Consider the following 18,566-nt stretch of genomic DNA (forward strand, 5'->3'; position numbering starts at 1 on the left):
GCAAATGGGGGGTTTATTCAACTCATAAACCCGCCGTGACGCATTTCACCCCCCGAGAGGGCTTGTTCACACAGCGGTATCGGACAAAACCATGGCAATACATACGTTTACAATGGAAGTGATAAACATTATAGAGGGACTTCTCAAAAGTAATTGTTAACATATTCCGGTCTCACTAAGTGCCATCTTAACATGGTTGTATACCGATGTTTGAAAAGTATAATTACAGTCTGATTCATTTGTATTCATGTATCAAGTACCGTGCACACTTACATATATAATATTCTGGCAAGATTAAATAATAAAATCAATTCGACCCGCACACGACAAAAATTCATTTTGCGTATTATGTAGTCAAAATGGTGAATATACAGTTAGAATCATAAGGCCTAATTGATTCTTTTAGCACCGATCCTATCCTGTAAAAGGGCAAGTTTCCTGGCGAGTATACTCTCTGGTTTCCCGCAAGGCATTGTGGCACTTGTAGTGAAATGCGCTACTCGGTAGCTTAACAAGTGTATTCTATCGCTGTTAGGTTCTATGCACTGCTGTGATCGTGTGCGTGATTAGAATACTCCCTTGTTAGTAGGTAAAATAATTCATTTATCATCAGCAAAGTGCTCAATTAGCCTCTCCTATCTGTGCTTATGACCTGTGTATAATACCTCAATGGGGTTAATACTTGAATTAGCTTAGTGCTTATAGTGTGTAAACCCGTGGTGGATACTTGCAGGACATAAAAGTAAATATATACCACATGAGGCTATGTCAACAATCCAAAATACATGTTGAAATTTAGAAAAACCATGAATATCATGAGAAGTCATTATATTGTCCATAAAATTGCCAGGCTTGTTCACCCCCTGTAAAGAAACCCCTAGTGCTCTTGAAAATATAATGATCAAATATAATCAACACAAGTTAAAATCTTATCTGCATCTTGGAGTATGGCTGGAGGATGGTATGAAGAAAAGGGTAGGGATCCCGTTGCCACTGGCTTGAGATAGATTCCCTTCCTTTCCTCCTGTGGGAGAGAGATATATATTAAATTAGACAAGTGTTCATATATATACTATGGGCCTGATTCACAGAACTAACTTAAGACAAAATCCTAAACTTACTACTTTTGGTATTCACAGAAGTTAGGATTTTGTCTTAAGTTTGTCTTAAGACAAACTTAAGACAGACTTAAGACAGTCTTAAGACAGACTTAAGACAGTCTTAAGACAGACTTAAGACAGACTTAAGACAGACTTAAGTTAGAATTTTGTCTTAAGTTTGTCTTAAGTCTGTCTTAAATCTGTCTTAAGTCTGTCTTAAGACTGTCTTAAGTCTGTCTTTAGAATGTCTTAAGTCTGTCTTAAGTTTGTCTTAAGACAAACTTAAGACAAAATCCTAACTACTGTGAATACCAAAAGTAGTAAGTTTAGGATTTTTTCTTAAGTTAGTTCTGTGAATCGGCCCCTATGATCACATGTTAATATTCCATAGAACATGCAAATTAAAACATTACTGAACAAACAATTATTTTCGAATTGTACCAACACCCGCTATGAAACCTCTATTCTTCTTGCAAGTGTATTGCCATCTCGTCATCCAAGTTATGGCCATTAGGAAAATGGGTGCACATACCTATAATGTGTCTAGATTCTCGCTGTCTAAGTCTTAGAACACGTTTCCCGCCCCTTGTCATCGGTGGGATTTGTTCTACGACATAGTATGACAATTTCGTGTAATCTGAGTAGTGATGGTTTTTAAAATGTCGAGCAATGGGATACTGTTTGTCAGTATTTGTAATGACCCTCATATGTTCCAGGACGCGTTTTTTCGCCATATGTGTTGTACTATCCACGTATCTGAGTTTACATGGACATTCTAATACATATAAGACGAAAGTACTGGTGCACGTCAGGAATTGTGTTATACTGATCATAGTGTTGGTACTCGTGTCCCAAAATTCTTTAACCATCCGTCACCGATCCGGCACCGAGAGGAAGGGGGAGAGGAAGAGGAAGGGGTACCAAAGGAAGAGGAAGAAGAGGAAAAGACAGAGGAGACAAAAAAGAGAACGCTGTGGAGCACGTGGGAAGAAGACAGACACACTCCAGGAAGAACCAATAATGGAAGATGAGATGGTAAATCAAACAATTGTCAATTTAACAACAAAGACAGTTAGCAACAAGGACAAAAGAACATTATGCCTGGGACTGTCCTTTTATCCTGCGGTTCCCATGAACTATGTAGATAGTAAAATTGATGTGTTCAAGTTATGTAGAAAGTTGAAATTAAAAAAGTGGCCCAAGTTGAAACCAGCAAAAAGCAGGGAACATCACTATACAGAACGCTTTTCTCAGGATGATGGGTTGGCGATTGGGGATATTGATACCATGCTAATTTTACATGAACTTCAGAATAACCCAGATGAAACTCAAATGAGCTCTGATACCCTTCTCATCGTAGATGAAATGGAGTTAAGACATGAAAAAGCAACCTGCAGTAATTTTAAACCAAAGTCCACTTTCCTGCCGAAAATGGGCCATGATAGTATAGATACTTTTCAAGAGGTAGTAGGGAATGAGCTACTTAACCTGAGACAAAAAAACTGGCCTAAGAAGATGAGAAACTTTAAACATAATCTCACAATTGCCCAAAAGCAATCCATGAACGAGCTAGCCACGGATGAAAACATTGTAGTGAGACCCGCCGATAAAGGGGGGAACATTGTCATCCCACCTAGAGAGATGTACATAGCGGAAGGTACACAACAATTAAGTGTCAGTAACACATATAAAAAATCAACCCGTTTAGAATTTAACAACAGTATCATAACCATTTGGGAGAAATTGGAAGAGTGGAAAGATAAAGGACTGGTGGAATGGGAGGAATTTAGTTTTTTGAAGAAAGACTACCCCATTCTCCCAGTCATGTACTTATTACCTAAAATCCACAAAAACAGGGATAATCCCCCAGGGAGGCCTATAATTTCCTCGAGGGGTTGCGTCCTCGAGAATGTATCAAGATATGTAGACCACTGAGAGGATTTGTATCCACTTTACCATCATATGTAAAGGATACTAAAGACTTCTTAAGTAAAATTGATAATCTTGAATGGAAGGATGGTTACATACTCCTGACCCTAGATGTCAATTCACTGTATACAGTGATAGACCACGAACAAGGGATACAGGCATGTGCTAGATTCTTAAAACGTAGAAGCATCAGATTCCTGGAGCATACTAACATGATTTTGGACATGATTAGATTTTGTCTTACGAAGAAGTGTTTCATGTTCAATGGGGAAATCTACAAACAGAAGCTCGGTACTGTGATGGGCACATGTTTTGAGCCCAGTTTCGCGAATTTGTTCATGGGAGCCGGGGAGGAGGACAACATGTCCAATGTACAACATCAGGAAGCCTTTGCCAAAGTCAAACTGTGGCTTAGGTACATAGATGACATTTTTGTTGTCTGGCAGGGAAGGAACACGAAGCACACATATTTATTGATGACCTTAATCGCAATGGAAGGAATCTCACTTTGACTGGTACTATTAGTGAAAAGGAGGTGGAATATTTGGATACACGAATATTAGTGGAAGGTAACAACATACACACAGTCCTCTACCACAAGTGCACTGCTGGTAACACTCTACTGCATGCTCTGAGTTGTCACCCAGACAACCTTAAATGGAGTATACCATGTGGGGTACTGCTCAGAGCAAAAAGAAATTGCAGCACCACAACAGATTATCTAGAAGAAGAGAAGGTAATGATTGGAAGGTTCAAAGACAGAGGATATCCAGCCTGAGTATTAAAAAGGGCAGTGGAAAGAGTGAAAGGAATTGACAGAGCAAGTACCCTAGGGACAACACAAATAGAGACACTGGATGGTGAAGACGAGAGTACCACTCGCATGATTCTCACATTCAATGGCAATTCAAACCAGATACGTAGGATTATCACACGCCACTGGAATGTGCTAAAAAGTGACCCGATCATAGGGAAAGATCTGTTAGATCAACCAAGCATAACATACAGAAGAGGTCGTAATCTAAAAGATCTACTGGTTCATAGTGATTTAACCAGAAACTTAGGCAGCAGGGGAATTGATCTTCAAGGTTTTTTCCCATGCAGCCATTGCAAGGCTTGTGGAAACAGCCGGATGGTTAAAGAATTTTGGAACACGAGTATCAACACTATGATCAGTATAACACAATTCCTGATGTGCACCAGTACTTTCGTCATATATTTATTAGAATGTCCATGTAAACTCAGATACGTGGGGAGTGCAACACATATGGCGAAAAAACGCGGCCTGGAACATATGAGGGCCATTACAAATACAGACAAACAGTATCCCATTGCTCGACATTTTGAAAACCATATCTACTCAGATTACACAAAATTGTCATACTATGTCATAGAACAAATCCCACCGATGACAATGGGTGGGAACCGTGTTCTAAGACTTAGACAGCAAGCATCTAGACACATTATAGGTATGTGCACCCATTTTCCCAATGGCCATAGCTTGGATGACGAGATGGCAATACACTTGCAAGAAGAATAGAGGTTTCATAGCGGGTGTTGCTACAATTCGAAAATAATTGTTTGTTCAGTAATGTTTTAATTTGCAAGTTCTATGCAAGTTCTATGGAATATTAACATGTGATCACAGTATATATATGAACACTTCTCTGTATAAGTGAGTGATCAAACGTATCTTAGTGAATCCATGGGTGAATGACCAATCTGTGTGAATGTATGTATCAGTGTCAGTTGGTGTGTAAGTGGCTGCTTGGGTTGGTGAGTAGCTACATGAATACATATATGGGTTAATTATTGATTGTCTGAGTACCTGTATGGGTGCCTGAGTGTCTGTGTGGGTGTGTGTGACTCCCTGCATGGATGTCTGAGTGGGTGATTCAGTGGGTGTATGAGTTCATGAGTACATGTGCAAGGGACTGTATTGGTGAGTGAATGTGCATATGGCTGTTTTCGTGAGTGAGTGGATAGCTCAGTGGTATATGTGTGAGTAACTAAATATGTGAAAAGCAGTATTTGTAAGTGCTGGACTATGTATGCGACAATATGTGAGAGTGAGGATTGTGAGAGTGACTGTATGGATGAGTGTATAATTGTGTCAATGATTGTATAAGAGAGTATGTATGTGTTAGTATCTGTATGAATACGTGAGGTGGTGTGTGTGTGTATAACAGTAAAGGTGAGTAAATAGCAATGTGAGTGATTCTTTGAGTGACTAACTAGGTGTGTGAGTAACTCTATGGATGAGTGACTGCGTGAATGAGTGACTGTATGGGTGAGGGAGTGGATGTGTGTACACTCAGTAAGTGGGTATGTACTAACTGGTATTGGTGTGTCTATGGTTACGAGAATGATAGTCTGTATTTTAGAGAGGGTATATCAAACGTTATATTAGGGTGTGAAGAGGTGCTTCGGATATTAAGTTGATGATGTCATCAGTGATGTCATTTGAGATGTCATCAATGATGTCATCTGTGATCTCACAGACCATGTCATAAGTGATGTAATATATGACGTTATCAGCAGTGCCTTGCAGGGACGCGAGTTAAAGTTAGCTCAGCTAACTAAAAGGGCCAAAGTGAAATGTCAGCCTAACTACAACGTCCCTGAAAGCTATGTTTTTTCAGTGAATTTCTAATGTTTTTTAAGTGCTAATTCCTAACTATAACATCTCAGAAACTTCAGTTTTTTTTCAGTGAATTTCTAAGGTTTTTTAAATGCTAATTCCTAACTATGACATCCCTGAAACCTCAGTTGTTTTCAGCAAATTTTCAAGGTTTCAGTGCAGCTTTATGTCTGCTTGTGGCACCAAACATTGCGTACGGCGCCTCCACCTCGCCTTGGCCCACCGTCACCATCTGACACCATACCTAGCACTTCTATTTATAGATTTTGAGAAGGCCTCTGACACGGTGGACTGGAGGTATTTGGAAAACGTCTTCCTGACGATGGACTTTGGACCCCATTTCTGGCATCTTGTTTGCGCCCTTTATTATACTCCCAAAGCCAGGGTCCTTACCAATGGCACCATCTGAGCTGCATTTCCAATCCAGAGAGGCACGTGCCAGGGGTGCCCTCTCTCACCCCTCTTGTTCGCATTGGCAATGGATCCCCTGGCCTGACTCATACACAGTGATCCCCGGATCCAGGGCTGGTCTTCGGATTCCCACCACATGGATAAGATCGCCCTATACACGGATGACGTCCTGCTCTTCTTAGCAGTTCCGGAGAGTTCTGGTCCCCAATGTTTGGAGGTGTTCCAGGCCTTCGAGGACGTCTCGGCTAAATCTACCCTGATCCCTCTCCATCTTTCAAGGGCATGCTTTGACTGGCAATCGACTATCCCCATTAGGAGACAGTTGTTCAAGTACCTCTGGATTTGGGTGGCTCTGCTACTGGAGCTGGAATGGGCGCTCAATATTACCCCCCTGGTAACGAAGGCCAAACATGATCTCAAATGCTAGCAAACGCTACCACTAAACCCTCTTGGAAAAATGGGCACTTTTTAAAATGATGTTCCTTCCACGCTTTCTATATATTATTCAGAATACCACCTTTCACTTTCCGGGGAGTTGGTTCCGAGAGTTCGATGGGATGATCGCAAAGTTTCTATGGGTTGTGGGAGGCCATATAACACCCTGGCTCGCTGCCGGATTCCACCCTTTGACGGAGGTATTGTATGACGAACCTCCACATCTATTATTTGGCCACCAGACTCCTTGTCATCGATGACTGGTTTACAGGGGGGTGGTCTGACCTGGCCTATCAGATCAAACTTAGAGACATGGACTTTCCACACATCCAAGCTTATCTGTACGGGGCCCCATACCACATGCGCTCCCACCAATCACTAGAGTGGTCCTGCTGGCCTGGCGCTCTGCCCTGTGACCCACGCAATGGGACATTGTCTCACTCAGAACACACCTTTATGGCAGGGCAGGTGGTTGCAGGAGACGGTGACCCTCACAGGACTCCGGCAGTGGGATCATTTCGGGATTTCTCTCCTTGGGGACATGTGGGTGGGGGATCACATCTGGGCCTTCTCTAACCTGTAGCAGCGTTACATCCTTCACAACTCCCAATTATTCAAGTACCTGCAGCTCCATCATGCCCTTGCTGCCCACGTCCCAACAGGCATATCTCTGCCCGAGTTTAGCCCGCTAGAGGCACAGGTTATGATTGGAGATCTGGGCAGAGGGGGGGTGTCTTGGATATACCGCTCCCTGGTAATCAATCGTCCGACCACTTTAGCCTCACTGCGGGCTCGCTGGGAGGGCTGGCTTGGCCCATTGGAGGAGGCAGACTGGTGCAATGCCCTTATGGCTCCCAAGACCCTCACGACCTCCTCTAAACTGTGTCCCGTGCAACTCTACTACCTGCACATGACCTACCTTACTCCCGCACGCCTACACAGAGCGGGGCTGCACCCCTCCCCTGACTGCACACATTGTGGCTGACTTTTATCATATAGTATGGTTGTGCCCAGGCCTTGCCCGATTCTGGTCTGGGATGGAACATAAGCTCATCCAGACCTAGGGTTGGCAGGTCCCCCATGACCCCCTACGACTTCTTCTGAGTGTGTTTGATGGTTTAGACAGCTCCAGAGCTGACAAATGTTTTCAAGGGACGGCAGTCACTGTGGCCAAGCGAGATATTGTAGCGGCCTGTGCTCAGGCCAACACCCCTACCCTGAGAACACGGCGGAGAGGAGTGGATTGGTGTGCAGCCCAGGAAAAGCCCCTCTACGAGGCACGTGGCTGCACAGCAAAATTCCACAAGGTTTGGAGTAAATGGTTGAATCTGCTTTTTTGAACTCCTTACTTTGACTCTAACATGTAACAATGTACTGATTTCTGGCTTGTTTAGTCTTATCAGAAATGTGGTTTTCACTGCTTGTTGGTGGCACTTCCATGATCGATCTTGTATGAGCTGTGCGGAAGACTTGTTTGTTGTTTTTTTCCAAATGACAATAAAAATTGATTATCAAAAAAAAATCTAAGGTTTTTTAAATGCTAATTTCTAACTATGCCTACATAGGTAGGACATGTGCAGAAAGAGGAAGAGAGGTGCAGAAAGAAGGGAGGTACAGAAAGTAGTAGAGATGTGCAGAAAGAGGCAAGAGTAGTGCAGAAAAAGGAAGAAAGGTGCAAAAAGAAGCAAGAGAAATGAAGAAAGAGACAAGAGAGGCACAGAGAAAAGCCAGAGTAGTTTGCGCACCATTAGTACCAATTTAACAACCACATTTAGCAATAAGTAACAGGTGACCATTCCAGGTTTGCAAAGGGCCTTCCACCATGCTGTAACACTTCTCGCTACATTTTTGGAAACGTTTGAGCCGTTTGAGCTAGAAACAAGATTTTTTTCTACAAATCTGCAGATTGTGCAGCAGATGATGGCTTATGTGGCAAATGAGGAAAATGTCTAATTATGCGAAGAAATGGAGCAGCCGAACAGTTGCATAATTCCAGTGGCCCTGCTCATACAACTGACTAGGTTCAGAGGTGCTTCTCAGTGGTTCCTTCTTTTTGTCTTATTGAGTTTATAGTTTAGCTTCTATGGAAACGAGGAAGACTAAACCTGAGGATACCACTCCTCAATAATGACTACCATACCACATAATTATTCTCCATAACACATAATCCCACTATACACAATTCATATACACTAAATACCAGATATATTTTATCCACATAACTTCACGGTAAAACATACCACATGATTCCGCTACACAAAACGTATATCCACTCCACTCCGAAAAACATTAGTAAAAAACTTTTACATTTACAACGTCAATATCCCTAACTTCACAAATACGAGACTTATTACATTGCAAATGCTTCTTTAACTAGTAGTGGCGTTTGTAGAGAGGTGGAGAAAGGGGGTTAGGCCTCCGAACAGTGCTCAGGAATTCCGCTGCGTAGGACTTACAGAAGGTACCAGGAGGGCTTCTTGACCCCCAAACTCCCTTCAGGAGTATAGTGGACTTCATCCCCCAACCAGTAGTTTGCCAGCAGGTGCGTTTGCAGAATGGTGAAGAAAGGGGGCGTCACCTCCAAAGACCTCCTAGCAATCCCACTGTGTGGGACTTATTGGAGGTAACAGGAGGGGTAGTTGGCCCCCAAGGACATCCTTGGGGACCACCTACCCCTCCTCTTATCTCCAATAAGTCCCACACGGCAGGATTGGTAAGTTCTCATAGCAGGCCACGCCCCCTTTGCCCACCAATCTGCAAGCGCACTCCCTGGAGCGCTCTTGGATGGGGATTGAAGTCCCGTTCGGTGCTGGGGCTCCTTAGGGGTCAACTAGCCTACCTGTTATCTTCAGTAAGCTCACCTCAGTGGGATAGCTTAGAGTTGGACAGAGGCCACGCCCACTTTCTCCACCACTCTGCAAATGCACCTCCAGGTGTGCTCTTGGCTGGGGTATGAAGTCCCCTTGCATCTTGAGGGTTCCTGGGGGCCAACTAGCCCTCCTGTTACCTCCAGTAAGCCCCACACAGCTGGATTGCTGAGAGGTGGTCAGAGGCCATGCCCCCTTTCTCCACTACTCTGCAAACATGCTTCCTGGTGCACTGCTGCTTAGGGGATGAAGTCCACTTTAGTTCTGAGATCCTCGGGACACAAGGGGACCTCATCGCCCCACCAGCAGTGCACCAAGAGGCATGTTTACAGAGTATTTAGTAGTACAACCAATCACACCAATTGAAATAAAAGCACCAAAAGTATTGTGTGCTTTAAGACCTTGCATACTGTACCTTTTCCTCACAAGTAGTTGGGAAAGAATGCACCTATAGCCCACAGTATAAATATTTGAATATTTGTTCATAGCTGTGGGCCATGCCCCATAAAAATTTACTCCTGGCAACAGGCGTGTATTTATTTTTGTGATATAACCACAAACATTGCACAGACCAAGCATTAGTACAATCAGTCTCCCATACCTTGTAAAACACCCTTTGAACATGTTTTTACAGGTTCAAAACTGCACTGATCTGCAAATAAGACACACTTTCATCTGCTGAATTAACCAATGTGGGCCACTTTTACATTGTTGCTCAAGTCTATTTTTTCTCCTAATCTGACATTGTGCTTGAACTATTTAATCCATCAGTGTACCACTCGGCAGTGTTTCTTTATTGGATTTGAGGCTTCAAGTACATCTTGATGCATGTAAATATTGGTTTATAAAGTTTGCTTCAAAAATAAAATTTACTTTTTAAAATATTAATCAATAAGAAGCTTAGATAATTTGAACCTGTCATTTAATTAAAGGCGCTATTTCTAAATGTACTTAATTAGAAGAGGATCAGCCTTTTACCAGTTAACTGAACAATTTGTACCTTGAAGGCATGGTTGTTCCTAGGATAATGGTACATTTGCGTGCCTATTTCTGGTGAAAACATATGCTGACAATGTTGATGGATTGTCTAAGCTGTCTAAGCTGTCATCATATGCAGTTTTAAACTTTTTCAAATGATGATGCTGAAGGTTCTGCAATCACCTTCAATCTCTCTCACAATTAAAGTGTTTCCATAATTAAAATTAAACTACCTGAAACACTCCAAAGAGGAAGCATATTTAGACAAACAGAATGCCCTCTCTAACATGACTGACCAGAGCTTTATATTGATACATTTTAACCAATAATTAGAAAAAAATCTTCATATGTATATGTGTGAATGGAGTCAGTATTTGCAACTCTCTTGTTAGCCTGAGATGCGAATTACATTGGAAATGTCCCTTTTATGCAACCTATTACATTACACTTACCTTCAGTCTCTAGTAAAATATCCAAAATTGTTGTTTGTGAATTTGTTTTTTAAAAATATTGTTTTAAAGGCAGTTACAATTAGAGAGTGGGTCCCAAAAGTGCTCTTTCTGTTGCATTACAATGCCATTTATTGGTATTAAGTTACAACGTTCAGACAATATGTGGCCAAATAATGTTTTCGTAAACCTAGTTAGTGGAACCTATACCTCTTACCCCAACAGCATACACAAGTTCTCAAACATGACCACACAAAATACGGACCATCACGTCTGCACACACCTGCACATGTGCACAAATACAACCTCAAACATAAATACATTTAAACACATATTCACAGTATTCAAACATCTACTCTGTCGAACAGTAGGAAGATTTGAGGGGAGATTTACCAAAGGGAGCAGGAGAGCACCACATTTTCAAAGATATGGCTCTCTCCTCCCCTTTCCCTTGTGCCAGCGCTGATTACAGCTGCCGTGTGCCACGCACCACCATAGCGCCATAGCGCTAGGGTGCGTGAGTGAGTTTACCATAGGTTTTGTACAGGGAAGGTACCCTTCTTGTACAAAATGCTATGCCTAGACACTAGGGAAAGCTTTTCCCACTTTGTATGCGTGCTGAACAGTGCAGCCCGCATGCAAAGTCAGAAAAGGAAGGAGAAGTAAAGCATTTCTCCTTCTTTGCGCCTAGTTCAAAAGGTCACAGTTTTCTCATGCTAAACCCAATCTACAGTGCTTAGTAAATTGGGTTTAGCATGAGACACCCTAAGTGGTTGCATGGGAGCACCCATGCACCACCCTTGTCACGCCCCCATGCCACAAAGTAATGCGAAGCAGCGCTATGCACTGCTTCTCCTTACTTTTACTTCATTTCCAGCGCTAAACAAGTTTAGTGTGGAAAGTCAATTAGGAAAAGAAGATTTTGTGCCATTTTGCATCACTTTTGTGGCACAAACACAGTGCTAAATCTTAGTAAATCCCCCCTTGGTGTCTGCCAAAGTTGAAATACAGATGCTTTCCAAATCAAAAGCCTCTCAGATCATGATTTCCAATCAGGTGCTATCCGTCCTCATTGTCTTCTGCTACAACAAATGTAAGGGAAGAGGGGAAGAAAGAAAGCACTGTGCTTGGCGACAGCTGTTTGACCTGCTACCATTATATTTGGGTTAATTTTCATCCTAATGGTTGCTGTGCGTGTATCCTCTTCAAGGAGATAGGAATCAATGGTGTTGGGGTGTACGTCTCCCAGTTCTGTACTGTCGTACTCAAGAAAACGTATGATTGGCCTAAGGCCTGGTTTGGAGAAAATATTTTTTTTAATCTAATGTCTCAAATAAATGTCGGTAGAACATTTGTATATTTACCTATCGCCACAAGGGGAGATCTGAAAATACCGTATTAATATACTTGAGAGGGGATCAAACACAGTGGTCTGGATGAATCTGTGTTTCCTTGTGAAAGAGATTTGCTGAGAACAATGAACATTTCACCCCAAACCCCATTCAAAAATAGTACCGTGTACTGAATGTGAGTCTTCTCCTCTGCCCAGGAACTCTTTTCTTTTATATTCAATGTTATCGCTGTGCAGAGTTTACCAGACCCAATTGCAGTTAGGCAACACATTAATTCAATCAGGTGTGTATGCACTGAATGATTGTGTTCCCTCAAAGAGGACCACATACAGGTTTAGGCGAAATACATACATCAGTTAACAGCGAGTTTCCAAAGAGAGAAGGCAGGAAGACAAGTGTTTAAGGGGGTCACTTAATGAAGGTGAAGTCTTTCATATATGATTGATGTACCTAAGACTATGAAGCTTCATATGGGAATATGATGGGCTTAGCTTGGCACATGATGACATAACCTTAGCTTGCAAAGGCTGTATCGATACTAAAGCATATGCTACCTATACAAGATATTGGATGCAAGATGAAATATCAAAAAAACGTTTTTTAACTTGAAACATGTGCCATTTCCAAGTACTGCACATTGCAGGTCTTACTATTACACAATTTATTGACGCAACGTTTACTGGCCTTAGAATGATTCCAATGCGTGACTTAGAAATCACTACATGCTTCTATAGTGATATTTAACTCACTGAGGGTCAGAACCCCTTTCAGAGGGCCACAGGGGCATGTAGGGGCCACTGGGATCAACTATGTTGGTTGAGGCCTTTTACTCCTGATGTCCCGGGGTCCGTCTTACAAAGGGCTCTGAGTAACTGGGCCTAACACCTGTTCTGCACTTGACTCTCAGGATACCGTGGTCCGAGCAGTCCGAGCCTCCCTTTGGGGGAGGTGTGGATACAGGGAAGTGAACACTGGCTCACATCTCAAAATGCGTGCAGTATCAATAAGTCCAGCCAAAAACTAACTTTTATGATAAAAAGAAGCATTTTATTTTCTACCGCTACCCACATAATGGAAAAATATGACACCCACAGACAATTACACTATCCCTTTTGAGGTTGGGGCTCTAGTGTTTCAGTTGTGATTCCCTGTTTCACTCCTTCCTTGCATTAGCGATTATGGTTATTCTTTGGAAGCATCCAGGGTATGCCCTGCTAGCAGTTTGAGTCTCAAGAGTGCACTTTGACTCTCAGTTAAAGTCAGGAGTGTTTTAGCACCACAGAGCTTCTGGCAGCAAGTTTCCCAAGGGTGGATGGGCATAAAACCAGTCTTACCCGCACTGGCAGCGGGGATGCATTTGAACTTCCTGAGTGTATCCCATCAGTGGGCGCTCACAATGGCTGTAGACAAGTATAGTGGACTAGGCTACTGCACACAGCAGGTGCAGAATTGCTCACTCGAGCCCACATTCCTGAAGTGATTGGAGGCTTCCTGAGGCTCCTCCTGTGAGGTTTTGGCTTCCAATGAGGGACTACAACAATCCTGTCCTGGGTCCCTTGCTTGGGTGAGGATGCTCCCAAGGCATACTCTTTTCTCCAGAGGGAAAGGGTATGCCACAGTTCTTATTGTACAGGGTCACTGCACCTCACAGTCCACGGGCGTCAGCCTGATTAGCACAGCAATACTTTCCAAGGTTGCTCACACCTGTCATAGAGGGTCACTGATCCGCTACTGCACAAGGCTACGGCCCCATTCTGCAAGGCAATTATTCTCTGGTAGCCCCTCCTGGCATACAGGGTTACTGTTCCGCTATGGCACACGGCTGTGGCACCTTTCTGCAAGGCAGTCTTTCTCCAGGTGCCCCTACTGGCATACAGGGTTTCTGCTTCCCTACCAGACAGAGCTACAGCACCTCTCTGTATGAAAGTCTTTCTCCAGTGGCCCCTTCTGGCATACGGGGTTGCTGTTCTGGTACCAAACAGGGCTACATCACCTTTCTACATGGCAGTTAGACACAAGACTAAGTTCACAGCTGCCCTCTCCTGTCATACGGGGGTCAGTGACCCAAACAGTGCAGCAGCTGTTTCCAAGCACCTTCCACAGGGAGTCCACCAAACAGGCCTCCCCTCTGGACCAGTGCCTCCTCTTTCTCTCAAGGCACTCTGGACTTGACAAGCATGTTTCAGGTTCCAAGGCAGGAGATCTTGGATTCCCTGGGTGATGGCCCCTCACCCAGTTGGAAGGCTAGTAGGTTTTGGCCCCCAGTACCGGTCACAGGCAGGAGTCTTGCAGAGTTTCCCCTCTTCCCGCAGCCTGTATGGCTGCTTGGCAGATTACAATTTTTGGGGTCTCAACCATGCCTTCTAATAGTCATTTCCAGAATGATTTAGGGTCTTTTTCTTTTAAGTTTAATGTTGGGTATTCTGTAGTTCTGGGCTAAAAATCCGTTCCGCTCGCCGAAATTGCGATAATTTGACATTTTCCGGTTCTGCGGAGAGCGCGAAAATGTCAAAATTTCCGCAATCCGCATTTTACCGGAAATTTTTTGCTTGCTCGCGCTGTAAAATAATACATTCTCGCGTGCACGCGATCGCCTTACCTGAATCCCCGCGTTCGCCGACAAGTTTTCCCGATCCGGTCGCGCTCTCCACGAGATGTTGGATTGTTGGTAGCCATTTGCGCTGTCTAGCGACAGTTCGCGCCCCCAGTAACGTCATGCGTCGCGCGATCACGTCTTTCTTCTCGCGATCATGCACCGCGAGACAAGTGAAAACAAGATGGCCGCGCCCGCGAGCAACCGCATGGGTAAGTTGGGGAGCCGCGACCACGCAGAAAATACCGCGAACGGGCGGGAAAAAAACGTACGCATCTTCGCGATATTTCCGCGTGTTTGCGGAGATTTTTAACATTTTTGCGATAATTTGCGAAAGTGAATTTCACAAATTCCGCCCACCCCTAGTTTTCTGCTTCTTTTGAAGTACTCACTCCTCGGCTCCCTCTTCCTCGTGAAAAGATGTCTGTCACAGGAGGATTGTCTCCAGAGCTGATAGTCCCACAGCACAGGTGACAGGAGTGACTAGAGCTCAATCAAGTAGGGGGTTCAATTATGTGGGTCCCTTGCTCGCTGCACCACTGGATTCAAGCTAGCCAGGCTGATGTGGGCTGATACCCTGAAACCAGTCCCATGACTCCTTGTTTCTGGTCCAGGGAGTACCTGGCTTGGCAGTTCGGGCTGGACTGTTCCCTTGGGCAGCAGGGTCACGACTGATTGGCATATGGCTCAGTCCAAACTGAGGTGGCATTGTGAGCAAACAAACAATGAATTTAACCCAGGTCTTTGACTGGAAGTGAATGTTTGACAATGTTCAGCATTCCATCCATGATCTTTTTATGTTGCTATAGTTGCCCTATAAGGGAAGGGTAGGCCCAGACGTGAGTCTGTTGCTCACAGTGCCACTGGATTCAAGTTAGGCTGGCTGATGAGGGGTAATACCCTGAAACAGGTCTCAGGATGCTTGTTCCTGTTCCAGGGAGGACCTGGCTTGGCAGTTCGTGCTGGACTGTTCCCAGGGGGAGAAGGGTCAAGACTGATTTGCATATGGCTCGGTACCAGCTGGAGTGGCATAATTAGCAGATATGGGATTTAACCCACATCTGTGACTGGGGGTGAGTATTTGAGAAGATTCAACACTCCGTCCATCATTTCATTTAGTGACGTTCTTAGATTTACAATTCCCATTCCAGTGTAAGCTCCATTGAGAAAAATGTTGTAGATTTAGAGGGAAATATTTACCCATTCTCACTCCAATCTAAGCTACATTGGTGAAGGTGTTGGACATTGAAGGGGATAGATTTTCTTATCTCAGTCAATTCCAAGCTACATTGTGAACAATGTTGACTATTGAGGAGGATAAAGTTACCCATTCCTACACTAATATAAGATTCATTGGGGAAAGTGTTGGACCTTAATGGGGGGTATGACAACTATTCCCACTAAAAAAAACATTTAAGACAAATAGGGTGAATTTGCTTAAAAATGCACCAAAAATAAATATAAATTTTTCTCAAATTTAAAGATAACTAAAATATGTAGTAAAATACAAAATAAATGCATGTTTAAAAAATGAATACAATTATTCTGCAATGTATTTTATATTATACAATACTATTATATTTTAAAATATTTCTTAATTTCTTATATTAATTATATAGCTTCAAAATGTTAAACTTTTAAAAATGACCTAAAACCTACCATGACTGAAAGCATATTTTATAAATAATATCAACATTAAAGCAAAAGAATATTTCCCTAAAACCATAATTAAAAAACAAACATTAAAATGAAAACAAATCATATAAATTAATGTAAATCAAAATAAAAAAAATCATACAGAAACAAAAAATAAATATATAATAGAATATATTTATAATATACCCCTACAAAAACAACATCCTCTTCCTGAAATATTTAAACACTTCGATAAAATCTTTTACTAAACAACATATAAGATTGACAATACTGCAATAATATAGAAAAAAACCAATATTGCATACAAGTGCAATATATACAACTATAGTTTTACCAAATATATTAAATGCAACATTAAAAACTGCTATTCTTACCCTCAATATTCCAGAAAGCGATATTTTGGGTATCACAATAGCAATATTATTTTAAGACAATATTTCCAAATCGATATTTTAGGAAAGGACTGAAATATGAGCTGCCACTACAGCATTCAAGCAACTCTTGCATTAGTTGAGTTATGATTTGTATTCATTCTACATTCAGGGGACTAGGACCACGCCCACCCAGGAAACCAAAATAACCCTTAGAAGAAAACAGCATCACACTGCAGGATCTTGCAATTGGAATGGGACTCCAAGGACACAATAGGGTCATGGCAGCCTCTCCTGCTCTGATAGTTGAGCCCTAGCCTAAGGCTTACAGAGGAAGAAGGGAGAGTGGCAGAATAGCCTGGCTGACCCTCATAAGAGCCATCTCCAGTTCCTTTACCTTGTCTGGCACATAAGAATTCAGTCTCCAGTACTGCTCATAACCACTTGTTGTTTCTGCCCATGGACAATGTTGTTGGGAGATTGCAATAGTCAGTTGTTCTATTGCAGGCCCAAAAAAAGGTCTGAAGCAGTGCAAATGCAGTGGTTGTCAGGGTGGCACCATGATACCCAAGGGGGATTTCCAATGTCCTACCTAAATACAGTGTGATTAAAATGTCCACCATGGCCTGCAAAGCACACTTTCCTCTGTGACAGAATGTCACTGGCATATTGGCCGAGTGGTTGAATGCCCTCAGGTTGTCAAACGATACATGTCAAGCAAAATCAAGGTAATCTGAATGCTTTTAACTAAACACAGAAATGCTAACAACTGAGTAAACCTCGCTGCCATATGTTCAACAATTAGGGGCATCAAAATGGATAATCAGGATAAAGACTGAAGCAATGCCAACTGCTAAGATCAAGAAATGTGTCCAGAACATCTGGGCAGAGTTTGGCGACTAACACATCGGAATGATAGTTAAATTGGAGGAAGAGGATAACCCAGAGAAGAGAAGGCTAGAGTATCTTAGATAGCCCAGCGAGGGACTGCAAAATGGGAATGCTTACACCATGTTTTCTAACAATAGATACAATACCCAATCCCTTTCCCTACCCTATGACATTTTAAGATTTTCAAGCATTGTAAAATAGTAATCTCAACATTGGCACCATCTGCTTCCTCCACTCATGTTTCTGTTGTGCACATCTGGTTGTTCCTCAGAAATTAGATCACTTATGTTTGAAAAGTGAGAAAACATTCATCAGTAATATTCTGAACTACAGCTTGGCAAAGTGTTAACTGTACAGCTTTGAAGAAAGTAATTTTCGATGCATTCTGCCATACGCACTGTTAGAAATGGGGTTTCTGGTTGGCTAGGGTATGCACCTAAGCCAGGTAGAACCCACTCCTCTAATCAGGTCAAGTAATTTACACAGCAAAGATAACCTGTTCTCACCCTCTTTTACCTTGGTGCAGAGCATTCAGGCTTATCATCAGACGCAATGTGTAAAGAATGTGTACAGCACACTCACACAGGAACACAATAAATACACCATCAAAGAGACTCTACACAGAATTAAATTAAATATAGTTTGTATATTGTACATAAACACAGACCAGAATAACATGAATCTTAACTACTGGATATATAAAGCAATGACTGTAATAGGACCCAGTATCCTGATAAGGCAAACATTAACACAATATGCACCCTAACCTCAGTGATAAAGGTACATAAATCACCACATTAGTGTACGCAAGGCATCTTGGTTGTGAAAGCATACATTTCACCATATAAAATTATTGTTCATCAGGACACCTGCACTCCTACTAGGTCAAATAT

This window comes from Triturus cristatus, chromosome 11, assembly GCF_964204655.1.
Source record: "Triturus cristatus chromosome 11, aTriCri1.1, whole genome shotgun sequence".
NCBI lineage: Eukaryota > Metazoa > Chordata > Amphibia > Caudata > Salamandridae > Triturus > Triturus cristatus.